A 15,057-nucleotide genomic window follows, 5' to 3' on the forward strand; every position below is an offset into this window, starting at 1 on the left:
ACGTTAATACAGTCATCTGTGAAACATTCGCATCAATAAGTGCAAAACGCATCGGAGTGCTCTGACTCATATATTCTGCTTGCTGAGATATAGTTTTTGACGTGTAAGTGTGTTTTCTAGAAACATCTTGGCAGCTGGTACTGGCAGTGGTGTATAAGGGGAGGGAGAAAAAGTAGTTCCTCCAACCTGAGTTAAACCCCAAGTGCTGACAGAGAGTGAGCGAGGACGAGAAAGGGAGGGAGAGAGAGAGGTCTTGCTTTTGTTTCTGTTGGCATACGGTACAAGCATGATTTCATCTCAGAGAGATGCAGAATTCTCTGTGTAAATCAGAAAATCATACGAAAGACACAATTTTCCCTTTTGAGTTAATTGGTGAGATACCTAGCAGAATTTCTGTTCTTTTTTTACGGTGGAGCAGTTGTCGGGAAATCATCTCTCAGCATCGGACGCAGGAGAGAAGGACGGCATTAAGTCTGCATGCTTACGCCCTCTCTACAAGCAAAAGCAACGTCACGACAAAGCAGAAAGTTCGATCTGCGCCCACCCTCCTTATGGACCTCTGGCTAGCTGAGTGGCTGGAAAAAGTCATGATTAATAATTTAACGTTTACGCCCTTGCTTCACTAAACAACTCGGCTCTCTCTGTAGGCCACGAAAGACAATTATATTTTCCTTACCTGTTTGTTATATTAACACAGTAAAATGTTAACATACTGGGATTCTCATACAGGACCGTTTGTGAAATTTGCGGCATGTAGCGGTGAGGTTGTGAATTGCAAGTAACGGCTTACCAACTCTTTTCATGTTTTTGCTTCTTAGCGAAGGAGATAATGCATTTACGAAACATGCTTTGTAGAGCAGTTTGTCCGTTAAGAGCTACTGTAGGAACATTATGGTGAATGCCAAGCAAGGTGACCCGCAGGGTATGTAGATAGAAACAGCTCATTCTAAGGTAATGAAATCATAACGCTTCATTAAGGTCTTTATAAATCTCTGAACACAAAGTTATGTACATTATTTTGCATTTCTTACAATACGTCCCCAAAGAATTTGCACACAGCACCTTTAAATGCAACTTTGGCCTATTCGTGAATGTGTTACAAATGGGTCAACTTCTTGGCTCATGTTTTTCTTTTTAGCCAGACGTGAAATCTTGAATAAAATCCCAGCCTCTTTCAATGCTCTCATTCCCAGTCTATAGCACTCCACACAGCTGGGGTCTTCTCTAGATCAAGTTTCACACCAAACCATCACAAGCCCAAAGCTACTGCTTCTTATAATATGCCTACAGATAGGAGTTACATCAACCAGAGAGGTGAGAAAGTCATGCAGTTTCCCCCCACCCCACTCTGAAAAGTCCTGTTAGCCAAAGAAAATTATTTAATTTGTCTAGTCAAGTGCCGAGCTTAAAACGTACAGTTTTTTTTACTTTCTTTTTTGTGTCATGGTGTGTCTTTAATTCTGTTCTTCCATCAGTTGTCAAGTCAGAGCCGATAGGCACAGCAAACAAGACCAGACATGCAGTCTATTCAGATAATGGTTTCATTCAGCTCATCCGTCTCTGTCTACTACAACACACTATGGTTTAGACCCTACAGCCAAACCTGAGGAAACCAAACTGTTAGTCACTAATTTGCTCCCTTAATTTATTGAAACGTGCCAGTTGAGAAAGATGTACGAGTAGTTGTAGGGAAAGTGTCCAAAATGGCACTGACGACACACTGTAAAGAGAGTGTGCGTATCAGATTTGTAAACCCACATTGTCGTTATATAGTGTCAACTACCAATTCTAATTTAAACTTGCTCATGTAAACAACAGGACAGCACGTACAGATAGACCTGAAAACAGAGCTGTGTGAGGAATGCAGAGGGTGTTTCAGGGGTGGACAGGGGGAGAGCTTGATTAGTATGGGCAGCTGACATTTGTCCCCCAGCTGTAATGACAGATTACTCAGCAGGTGTGACAGTCATCCCTCAAACTAGTGCCAACATTTCTTCTGTACCCTACAGCTCCATATTCAACCCAATCTGCATACATGCAATATACAGTATGTAGAACATATAGAACGGATGCAGCGTTCACCAGTTTGCCTTCTACTATGCACTAAAAGTATGTGCTGTTTTTGTCAAATATGCACATTTTAGCGCGTAGCAAAACCGAATGCAAACGTAAAACAGAAGAGGTCATTGTTGCCTATAGACGACATTGTGATCGTTAACTGTCATGTACAACAAAATACAGCTTTTCTTTGCCCTTAAAGGCATAGGTCACCCAAAAATGAAAATTCTGTTATGAATTAGGCCTACGCACTCTCTAGTTGTTCCAAACCTGTATAAATGTCTTTGTTTGTTCGAACACAGAGAAAGATATTTGGACGAATGCTTGTAACCAAACAGTTCTTGGACAGCATTGACTACCATAGTAGGAAAAACGACACCGGGATAGTCAAAAGTTCCCCAGAACTGTTTGCTCTCCTACATTCTTCAAAATATCTTCTTTTGTGTTCCACGGAACAAAAAAAGGATTAAGACATTTTTCCTACTATTTTAGTCAATGTTGGCCAAGAACTGTTTGTTTACAAGCATTCTTCCAAATAAATTTTTCTGTGTTCATCAGAACAAAGACATTTATACAGATTTGGAACAAGTAAAGGATGAAATATTTGGGTGAATTTTTCACATTTTTCATAATGATTTTTTCTTATGTAATGTTTATTGTCTTACATTTAATATTTCAGCGAAGCATCTCTCATTTAATTTGATATAATGCAATGATCGTCACTAATCTCGTGGTGTGTAATATCAGCCGTTGAGAGTCCGTGGTTTGAATTTTTCACTGGAAACAGTTGACCATCCAGGTACTTTGAGAATACTATATACGAAAATACTACTAAATACTCTGCATACTACGATTTGGTTCTAATTCTATTTCGAAAACAGTTTTTTATCAAACAAGCGCAAAATATACTATCCACTACTGTCTAGGTGAAAAGAGAATTTGTCAAAAAGTTTCCAATCACTTTTTTTCATTTCCGATGACAAATAAAAACACAACAAATCTGACTATGGATGTCATAAATGTATTCATGAAAGGGTTCAGCGCCCTGCTACATTCTGCAACAGTCTTCAACTGTTGTTGTTAGAGAGCAACACAAATAATAGAACAGTTGGTACAGTACATCTACACTTTTTCTCATTGAACTGCAGGTCTGCACAGTGTGTGAGCATGTGTTTGTATGACACATAGCCATACAGTTACAGATTCAAAGCTCCTGTAGTTTATGCATGCAGACCTGCATTTGTGTGTGTCTGGACTGTCTCTGGCCCCTCATATACCCATTACAGCCATTTCAGTCTGTCACACTTTCGTTTGATGGCTCTTTACAGCAGGGCAAGCTTGTGCTGCAGGGGGGGGACTTAGCCTTTGATAGTCTTTATGTGGAACACATGTGGTAAAGGACCTGAAGCAGCCCTGCTGAGAAGACCTGGCCCCCAAAATTACTCTCCTTTCCATCATCTGTATGGGGTCAGTCACTCACAGGACCCAGTTCTCACCCGTCCCGAATCACAACCTAAATCAACAAAGCTTTATTTAAGTGGCGTCATTGCAATCCTGCAGTAGAGTATACAGTACTTAAATAAACAATACAGATTAAATAAACACTTAACACTTTAGAATTATTCATTGGTATGAACTTACAAATCATTTTTAACTATTATAACAATGCTAATTGTGCAATAAATATCATTAAAAGAAACAACAAGTCATTTTAAATATTTATGAATATTGTCGCTGTCTTTCCGATAACTTTTACATCCTAAATTTCCAGTTTTTCAGGAAATGGCAAAAACACTGTACTTTTTAAATGATTACATACTGTGCTGTCAAAGTTGACAAGCACTTATTAATCATTTTTATTGATTAGATATTTGCAAAACCCAGTGACAAACAGGGTGACTAACTGTAATGATTTATGGTAAAAAACAAACAAAAAGATACAAGGTTTCAGAAGGACAGCAGCAAAAATACTAATAAATGCTGCTCGTTGTTAGTTCATGTCAACTAATGTAACAAATGGAACCTTGAAGTGTTACTAAATAAACAAATAACTGAATGAATGAATAAATAAATAGGTTGAGGTTAAGAAATATATGACATGTTTTGTTGTTATGACATGTTTTGTTGTATTAATACTATGAATACTGGAAATATTATGTAACAATGTTGATATTGAGATAAACCTTAAATCACCCAATGCTAAAAAGTACAGTATTTTGAAATTAAGAAAAAGTCTTCCTACTTTTACTAAACAAACAAACACACACACACACACAGTAATAATATCATAGTGAGAGCGCTGCATGACTGAGTGGAGATGTTAATACTCTCAACAGGAGATGTGTGATTCCCTCAGCACGGCATTCCAGCAGGACTCAGCCTCACTGCTCTGGGATTATGTGGATGAGTGGGAGGGAATGTCTTCACAATAGGATTAGATTGATTTGTATCTTCATTATGCTCCTAATGGAGCTCAGAGAGTGTCTGCTGATGTGGGACCGGCCCACACTCAACCTCTCTGTCTGTTTACTTAGAATAAGAGGCCCCCTATTGAGAAGCTAGTTGTCCCTTTTACAGCTTAGATGTAATTTATTTTACAACACACTATTAACAAAACATACCAATAATTAGCATAAAATCTGGCTCATAGCAAAAAGACAAAATGTACGTGTAATAAAAACAGTTTTTGTGCAGCTGTCATTGAATTTTCTCTCCTCTAGTGCCCCCTGTAGGAGATGCCGGTCGTGACAGGAAGCCCTGTATTTATCCAATAACAAGGTTCTGCTTGAGGGCCCAGATCGAGTTGCATCTAATGCTATAGCAAGGACCTGCTGCTGAGAGACGTTGCTATTTGAAACGGCTTGGGTTTCAACGTACCTAACAAAGCACAGCACAGCCTGTGGAAAGGGAATTATTCAGAGGGAGAGCTGGGAAATAAAAAGAGGCCGAAAGTGGGGAGGGCACAGTATATGAAAGACATTTGAGAAGAAGGGATGGGCACGGAGATGAAACAATTGTTTGAAAGAGACGCTGAGTTGAGAAAAACTGAAAAATATTAAAGTGTTTAATGTATGTGTGACTGTGTGTATGTCTAGCTTTAGTACAACATTTGTGGATATGGGAATGTTGTCCAGTTATAGATTTAAGATTGTCAAAATGTAAGAAATACACTATACAACTAGAAAAGGATAGTTCACCCAAAAATGGAAATTCTGTCATTATTTCTGGGTTTTTTCGTACTACAATGGTGCCCCAGAACTGTTTGTTTACTTCTATTGTGTTTAGCAGAACAATGAATGTGTACAGGTTTGGAATAACTTGAGGCTGACTAAATTATGACAAAATGTTAATTTTGAGGTGAACTATCCCTTTAAACAAAAAGGATTTTGAATAATCTGTGATCACATTTTTTGTATTAAAAAAACTCTCTATATATATCATGTATGGCACATATACCTACCTCACACACACGCACGCACGCACGCACACACACACACACACACACACATACACACACTGCTGGTTTTCAGGGGCCCCTGTTGGTGTTTGGTTACACATCGCTCTCCATTTTCTGGAAGGAATGACCACATCGGTTGCCTAGGGGATCAAACCAGGAAGGACAGCCGACCGGGTTGAGCTGGAAATAGCCTTGGAGCTCTGACAGAAAAAAAAACATCAGAGCAAATCAATATGCTGATGGACTCTCTGGGATAATCTCCTTTTAAGTTTTGCTTACCTCCATCACACCCCCCACCCCTGCATCTCCTTGTGCATGCGTTCGATCACATCAGCCAGTATATGCATACTTTTGTGCTCACTTTCCTCTGGCAAATGTGTATTTTGGAAGTCCCGCACGTCACTCTGCACTAGGAGATATGCTGTAATGAACACAGGAAGTATTAGTGTAATTTGAGGTCAAAGGTCAGCTGCTTGCAAGTTATATTTGTGTCTGGTTTGAATGAGGTGAACATTTGATGTGAAGCATGTGGGGTCCCTTAGTAAACATTCCTCTCTTTGCCACTATAAAATGTTCCAGTAACAATCTTAAATGTACAGTAGGCCTACATCAAACACTCACATGAGTTTATATATATGTTTCTTTTTTCCTTCATGTTTGGGAACTCTGTTGTCTGTTAAACCCTAAATGTTAAAGAGGTTATTTCCAAGAAATGTTTTATTAGATTTATCTTAACAATTAAACCCAGATTGCCATATCCTGCTAAAGCTTTTTCTTCTGCACTTTGTTTGCTTGTTGTGTCTGGGGAATATTTTCATGATGCTTATTTCCCAAGGGACATTGTTCAACAAACATGATACTCTCTTTGTATTTCAATATAGATAACTCAAACATAAGGCTACTGGTATTTACCGGGTAATATTCCAGATTTTAGTTCTTTATTTATGAATGCAAAGTTTCTACTTTACAAATCTTCATATTTTTGTGATTTGATTTCAAAACAAGAATAAAAAAGTGCACTGCAAAGTTCCTGAAAACAGCGAATTTGAAGGTTTTAGAATGACAGCGTTGAAATGAAAGAGTGAGTGGAGATGCCGGGGTGGCCTCTTCCTAGGCGGACTTAAAAATTCTCATCAGGAATAAGATTAATTCAAAATTGCTTCATCATACTTGTTTCTCAAGGGCTTTGTATGCAAAGGATCGCCTTCTACTTGACTTAGCATGACCCCATCTGTGAAACCTTGTATAAAGTTGCATCTAATTGTAAGATTAGGAGTGTCAAGCCTTTGGTCACCCAAAATAGGACAAAAATAAGTCATTTGTGTTTGTCGCTGTAAATGGTACATTATGACATATTTTGATATACAGTACTGAAGTAAGTTTTTTATTCTCACTATGTATTTATTTAAGAGTTGGACAAACAATGTTTACTCTCAAGGGCATTTTCAAGTATCTGTACTTTATCTGTGTTTCTACTTTGACAAAATTACGACATAATTAATACAATGCGTAACTAAAATATTATAAAGCATGTATAATACTTTTTACTCCACAAAATTTCATAACGTGTTTTTTCACTTTTACACATCTAATAAATCTAGTAGCCAACTTTTATTCTTACTTGGGTAACATTTTTTTGTAAAATACTTGAGTAACCATAAGAGAGTACTAGAATTTTAATGAACTATTAATTATTAAAGATAAAAACACATGTATTTATGTAATGTTGCAGAGTAAAAATATGATACACTATAGTCTTTAAAATGTAGTGCAGTACAACTTTTCCAAAGTTAAAACACTCTCATAAAGCACAGATACTTCAAATAATCTTGAGTAAAAATAAGTGATGTCCACCTCCTGGGGGCATTTTATTTTGAAGCGGAATATCAACTGAGAAATATTTTGGGCGTGGCTTGTGTTTTCTATTGCAATTTGATTGGATGTAAATAAACAGACTCTGCATTTGTATTGAAGGGGCAGTTGAAGGGGAGGAGTTAATGGATGCTCCGCCAAAGCCGCCTAACTGACATCATCTGAGCTGGATAGCCACTGGAGGACAGAAGTGCCTTATCTGATTTTGATTGATGATTATGAGGGCACATGACTTTTAAAAAGAGAATGACCCACACTGATAAGCTATTTATAATAAACACTGTAACATTCCATGAACAAATAGGAATATTTTTATTTCATCTGGACTTTAAATTATGTACTGTACATTTACATTACATTTAGGTATTTAGCAGAAGCTCTTTTCCAAAGCAACTTACAGAGAAGATTAGAAAACAATAAAGCGTTTTTGTAGAAAACAGTAAGAAAAAGTAGTAAATTACATCAATAAATTTGTTTTTAAGACTTAAGGCCAGTGCAAATTTGCGTCCGAAATTTTGAGACGTTAAAAAATAAATACGACCTCATGTTGTGTCAATCATATTTACACACTGCCTCAGATATTTCCGTCCGTCATCAAAAAAAAATCTGACTGAGTTCGATTTTCTGCCTTTTTTCGTATCCATAGCAAGCATTTTGTTTTGAAAATTAAGAGACACCGTACCAACGAGTGCCAAATACGAAAAAACGCATACAGAAATTTCGGACTGTATGTGCAAAGACCTTTAATTTTAACCTATAAGACTTGTTTTAATAGCAAAAAACACGGCACATCTACTGTATTCTGCTAGAAAGCTGGGCAAAAGTGCCAGCCAGCTGCTGAGGAGTAACTGAGAGTCTTTTTGCTCTTTATGGTGCCAACTCCATTTACACTGTGCCATGCTGTTCTCGTCTTACCACATCACCCCATCGCATCAGCATTTTCTCCTCAACAATTCTTCTCTCTCTCCCTCCAAACTTTTTGAAGTTGTCCTTCAGAAGCGCAGCAGTATGCTAGCCCCTCTATCCTACCCATCAATGATCATAACCCCCAGACGGCAACCCTTATAAATGCTCTAAATACTGCCTCAAAGCTGTCAAGGGTAGAATCCCCAAAAAGTCATTGCTAAGCCTCCTACTCCCTTTTGGATGATAGACAAGCGGGATATCTGTCTCTCAATACAGCGTGTTAAAGGTTCAACGATTGTACAACGCATAACTTCAGATACCATCAACAATTTCACACCAATTCAAAAACTGTTCTCTTATTTTCCTCAAATGGAGGTTATTTAGAAAGAATTGAAACCCTGTTGTCTTCAAGACACAGATAAAAGTCTATTTATTGTACTTTGTAGCCATCAGTTTCACCTCAACAGGATCCTAAAGGCTACAGGCTTTACTAGTCCATTCTGCTGACTAAAAAGGGCACTTAGCCCAAAAAAACTCAATTTTAGAGTAGATAATAGGACATGGAGATAAATCAAGCTACACCAGCTCCCTTCGGTCATTGTAAAAGAAATCCAGTGACCACCTTCTCCACACCAATTCCTTCGGGCCTCCAAAAAAACTGCAGGTTCTTCCGCAGTCATCAGAATTTATAATATGATTCATTTGCTGACTAACAGAAACAAGAAAACACTGAGCATAGCAAATTCAGAAGCACAGAGGGCATTCCAGCCTATTGTTCTCTGCTTTACCTGAATCTTTGCGCTCTGCTTGAAAAATCCCTCTTGGGTGATCTATATTTGGAACAAATTGCACAATGCTATATATTTCAATGGGTGACGCACAAATAAAGACAAATCAGTTGTAGTATCTCATCATCGAGAAGAAGACACAATCAGCTTATGCTATGGTGTTGTTGCACAATAACCCCGTGCCAAGGTTGCCCTGAGTGTGCTGTGCCAAAAAAAGCAGGTGTTGTGTTGGTCCGGATTTGTCCAGTTAGAGGAGGATCACTGACTCATTCCAACCCAGGCACACGGGGCAGCTGCAGAGGAGCTGAGGCCATGTTGCCCCCACAGCTGTCACAGTGCCCTGGGTAGAAGGAGAATAGTCTCCCTGTCGTCTCGTAACCAACCGCAGGGGCTATACGTTTTTATTTATGTTACAACTCAGAGAGATAAATGAAAATTCATTAATAATTTATTCACCCTCATGTCATTCCAAACCTGTATGACTTTCTTTCTTCTGCAGAATGCAAAACAAAATATTTTGGAGAGCGTTGGTGACCAATCAGCATTGGCCCCCATTAACTTCCTTTATATGGACACAAAGGACATTTCTTAAAATATCTTATTTTGTGTTCCTCGGATAAAAAGAGTCATATACATGTTTCAAATGACACGAAGGTGAATCAATTATGCAGCATTTCTATGTTTGTATGACTGTCTATATGCGTATTAGTATTGCTCGTATCATTTTTAGGTTCCTTTTACTGTCTAAGGAAGAGAATCTGAATCCCCTGCTAATTTTTTTGGGCGGATTGGAAATCGTCAAACCTCAAGTCCCCTAAAGGCCTTGAGGTCTGCCACCATTAGCTTGAGTAATCCCCAAAAGACTTACTGCAGGACCGATCCCAAACCTTCCAACAACAAACCAACCTCTACACTTCCATTTACCAAGCTTCCCATCTGCCATACAATTAGCCCATGTTGAGTAAACATCAGTTAACCCAGTCTAAAGCTGATGAGCTAATTGAGTTTAATTACAGTCCCACTGTTATGGGAAGAAAGCCTGGAGGCTGGGTATTTGTTCTCATTAAGAGGGTGAGCTCCGCAGTTTGAGGTTGTGTTGTTTCAGGAATTCCACTGCTCTGATGTAGACCCGTACGGCATTATGCGGGCTATGAGGTTTTATTTATTTGATGTCACATTCTATTATATGTACATTTTATTCATCAGAGCTTGTCCTTTACAGCCTGATCTCACAGGAGTTTGTAACTATTTTATAATTCATATAAGTTTGTAAGAAGCAGGGATGAAACAATATCCAAATATCACTGTACGGCAATACCTCCACGGTACAATGTTAGCAATATTTAAAATAAAAATGGATGACTTTGAAACGTGGCATAAGTATCCACTTTTGTCTATCTTCTAATCATAACTGTTGCTTAGAGGTATGAGTTACGGTTTGAAATGGGTCAAATGACCTAACAATCCTTTTATAAAATAATTGTACCAGATCTACCTTGCCAAAGGTAACATCTATTATATTTTCTAACATTCTCTATGTTAGACTGTTTCATTCAGTCATGTGACCACGATAATATTGAGACAATTTTGCTACTGAGGTAACACGACATCGATTATATTGTTTCATCCCTAGTAAGAAGTGTGTCATGCAAAAGCATATGAATATTACAAAAAAGTAACAAAGCCACACCCCTGACCCTAATAGTTACTGGCGGGAAAGCAAATCATACAGCAAATCATACAAAAACTCACGAATGAGATTGGAAATGTTCAAATAACTATGAACTGCAATGTGTCGATCATTCACAAAGGCTGAGTTTTCTGTTACATTTCATTATCAGATTTTCACTGCACAGTTATCATAACCAAACTTTTTCACAATACACATATTATCGTGATGTTTATTTAAATGTTTTTAAAAAGATATAAATCATTGAAATTAATCTTTAACGTTGTTTATTTTGTGTTTTGTCTGTTATTTGGCCAATGATTCACACTCAAAATACAAGTCTATGGAGAGTTTGTAACCCTTATGTCTCTTAAATGGGTGCTGAATAGTTTACAATATTACGAAATGTGAACACAACATTGATAATCAGGGTTTTAAACATCACGTTTATACACAATGGTACATTGTGACATCCCTGATACAAATAGACACAAACAAGACAACTGTTTATATGTCCAGTATGAGTATAGAGCTATAAGATGAGTGTGAATAACAACCCAAATTCTTAGAGAGAATTGATGATAAATGTTTAAGTTCAGTTGTCAGATTTGTGATTTTTTGTGTTCATGAAATAATGAAAATCGGAAGACATGTCACTAAGGTTCCTCTTTTTGAGGAGACATAAAATAATTTGCTCTCTATTTGATCTCATTCCTGTCTAGAATAAACAGTTTAAATGTAAAACAGTTTTATAATCATATTAATTTGAAGCTAATTTTTTTTAAATAATTTATGATATTAAATGAACACATACATTTTTTACTGAAAACAACAACACTGTAAAAACATTTAAATAAAAAAAGGTTAAAATACAGTAAAATAACTTTTCTCACATAAAAAATATGTTTTTCATTGAAATTTCAATTTTTTCTGTATTTGATGGGTTTTACCGTATTTAAAAAATACATGAAAATCTGTATAAGAAATACAATTAAGTTTTGTAAAATTACAGCTTTTGACATTATACATAAAATGTGTGTAAAAACTGTAAAAATCTGAAAAATTACAGTTTTTTACATGATACAATTAATTGAAAACAATATTTCATGTTTTAAACCCACTTAGTATTTCAAACACCCTGCTTGTGCAAACTAATACACTTGTTGTTTATTGTGACCTGTTTCCATCACTTATGTATTATTGACGCAATTGAGGTCATCCTGGATCTGATCAGGTCTAGATTTCTCATGCTGCGCGGTCTTGGGGCTGATAAGATCCCGGGGCGGCAGCTGTCCAGAGGCTGAGCTGTTCGGGAGGGTCCGCCCGGCTCAGTTTACAGTGACAGCTGGCCTGCTGATGGTGGGGAAAAAGGGAGAGGCCAGAGGCCCGGGTGGGTTGTTTGAATGGGACCGTGTAAAAAGACTGTTGTCTAAGGCTGGGGATTACCTTCACCGAGACCTGAATAAAACATCCCCGAGGGATGATGTGCTGTATTGTGAAAGCTTAGGGCACATGGGTGATGCCTAGTTTATGGGATCGAGTTGGATAGAGAGGGGATTTCCATGTAAATATAAGACGCTGCGTACAGCCTCTGTAATAGCATAGAAACTGGAAAAAATTATGTACAACGATAAAAAAATGAATCAATAATTAAAAACATATTTATTTTTTGTATTTTCCTCTTGCTCAGCTCCGGGAGAGGGAAGAAGGGGATGAGGCTTGAACCCCAAGCTTTAGGGCATCCGGTCAGAGCCTGGACACTAATACTCTTGGCTTTCCAAGAGATTTCCTGAACTTGCTGGCCCACTCTTACAATAAGATGCGGAAAATTGTTCTTGGTTCAAATTCAGATTATTATTTTGAGTTGTCATCCCTACTTTTGGTAATGTTTTTTCGCGAGTCACAGTAATGTATTTGTTTTGGAGCAAGTTCACTTATTTTATTTTAGAAATGTCGCTCAGCTGCAGTGCTCAAGTCTACTCTTATTTAACCATTCACTTCAGGCTTGCCTTCATAGCCCAAAATGTGTCACTGGATGGTGCCGTTCCATTTAAATTGCACAGTGAATTGTGATTACTTTTTGAAGGTTCGTGGGTTAATGGAGGGCTTGAGGGTTGGTAGTATACATTTTTTAATGCATTTAGCTGATGCCAAATTACTTGACAGTTTGATTTTTTTTATGAGTTGCCTGGAAATGGAATATGTTACCTCGGCGGTGCTTTATCAGTTGAGCAACATGGTTTGCAGTGTCCCTGTAAATAGCTTTTGATTGTTTTTGATTTTAAGTTCATTTTTTGCACAGGTAAACACTTAAAGGTCCAACATTTTTTGAAGGATCTATTGACAAAAATGCAACATAATATACATAACTCTTCAGAGGTGTATAATGAAGTGATATGTTTTATTTCCTTAGAATGAGCTATTTCTATCTACATACACCTTACATGGAATTCAACATGTTTCTACAGTAGACCTAAACGGACGAACTTCTCTGCAGAGCGTGTTTTTTAAATATGTTATCTCCTTCCGAAAAGAAGCTGTGCAAAGAAATATGACGACATCTTGGTCCTGTCAGCCACCATAGTGCTTTAAAAGGGAGGGGGGTGTTTAAACCCGGTTTTCTCAGACATTCTTTGCTTGGTATTGTGTTTATTTTCTTCAGTTACCCTGTTCGCCGTTCCTGGATTTTTTATTTTTCTGACTGATTATCTGTGTATGACCTCAGCCTGTTTTTAAATTTGTCCCTTGGATAAACTGCTTTGCAAATTGTGACACCTTTACTATTTCCTATATAGCAAATTACATTTGAGTCTACCATGTGGGGAAGAAGTGAATGAAAATGAGTGATTTCGGACACTGACGTATATAAACTGTGTCTGACAATACTGTCACAGACGTTCATCATAAACATAACAATTAGCTCATATTACACTTGTTTGGCTTTGTGGGTTGTTTATAATGTGGTGTTTATAATACTATAATTTTATTTCACTTTATTCGTCTCGTTTATTGTATTAGTTGAATGGAAAATAGAACAAACACATTTATTTGCAGTCACGCTTATCATATTTAATTAAATGATTGAATATATTTAAAATAAAACACATTCATCACATCTTCTTATTTTTTAAAAGTGGAAACTTACTGTCATCAAGAACAAACATAAGTGTTTATGAATCTGCATTCGTGGCATCCAACGTCAGTGTCTTCCAGCTGATTCTAATCAAGTGGTCGTCTCGTGTTGTATCGAATGTACACTCAAAAAAAGTGCATTGTGGGTAAAAAAGAGTGAACAAATTTATGGAATGAAGTAGTTCACCACAACAAAATGGCGGACACCCGGTATAGTGCAAGTGCGCTATATTGGAGATAGGGAGTGGTTTCGGAAAGCTTTTATTCTATAAAATTGATTGTCCACATTGTGACATCCGATTATGCCATGGCATGCAATTTTCACAAGACGTTTTCCATAGAATTTTATTTTTAGTGCTGCATCAGTATCGATCCACACATTGACAAGATACCAAACGTTAATTCAATATGGCATCAACCATATCCATGACTAAAATCCATATTCTGCAAGTCTACGAAAGCGTATAGAATGGCATCAAACTGCAAAGATTAATAACAATCAATTAGAGTAAACCAAGCACCATCCATCACTCCAAACTCAACCTTGAGGCCAGACCAGGATTATAATGCAGCTTGTGGCTCCACTGTAATATTTTATTAAAATGACATCTTGCTCAGATTTTCTCCCCTCTGGTGAGAGTCAATTCATGCAGCGGATCATCCTTGGAGTGATTGGCGTGTCCACACAGCTGGATTGCATTAGACTTCGCCGGTCAAATGTTTCCCATGTGTTTCACAGACTTACAGCTTCATCCTGCATGAGCGTGAAAATTGTAGCTAACGGTAAAGAACTTTCTTAAAAGAAAGTTTGACTTTTAAAAATATGACCGTCATAATGCAAACCTGCACATCCATAGCATTCTTGCTAAATAGAGATCGAGTGTACACATCAGTTATTACAGTAGATCACAAGGAGGATTTGCGTTTGAGTTTACAGAGAGCACTCCACAACTACCTATGCTCCTTGAGAAAATACATTGATTGAGTACAAAACCTCTTTTATAATTCTTATTTCAATCAGACCCCTTTACACACACGTACACGTAGAGATACGCAAGCGTTGCCCTTGAATAAGAAATGAAGAAAGTAGATAAAGCTTTTATTGGCTCCTCTCTATCATTTGAACGAGCAGCAGGGATCTAGGGTTACACCCGTCCGCATTATTTCCTAAATCG

Source organism: Barbatula barbatula (assembly GCF_947034865.1).
Source record: "Barbatula barbatula genome assembly, chromosome: 15".
Classification (NCBI taxonomy): Eukaryota; Metazoa; Chordata; class Actinopteri; order Cypriniformes; family Nemacheilidae; genus Barbatula; species Barbatula barbatula.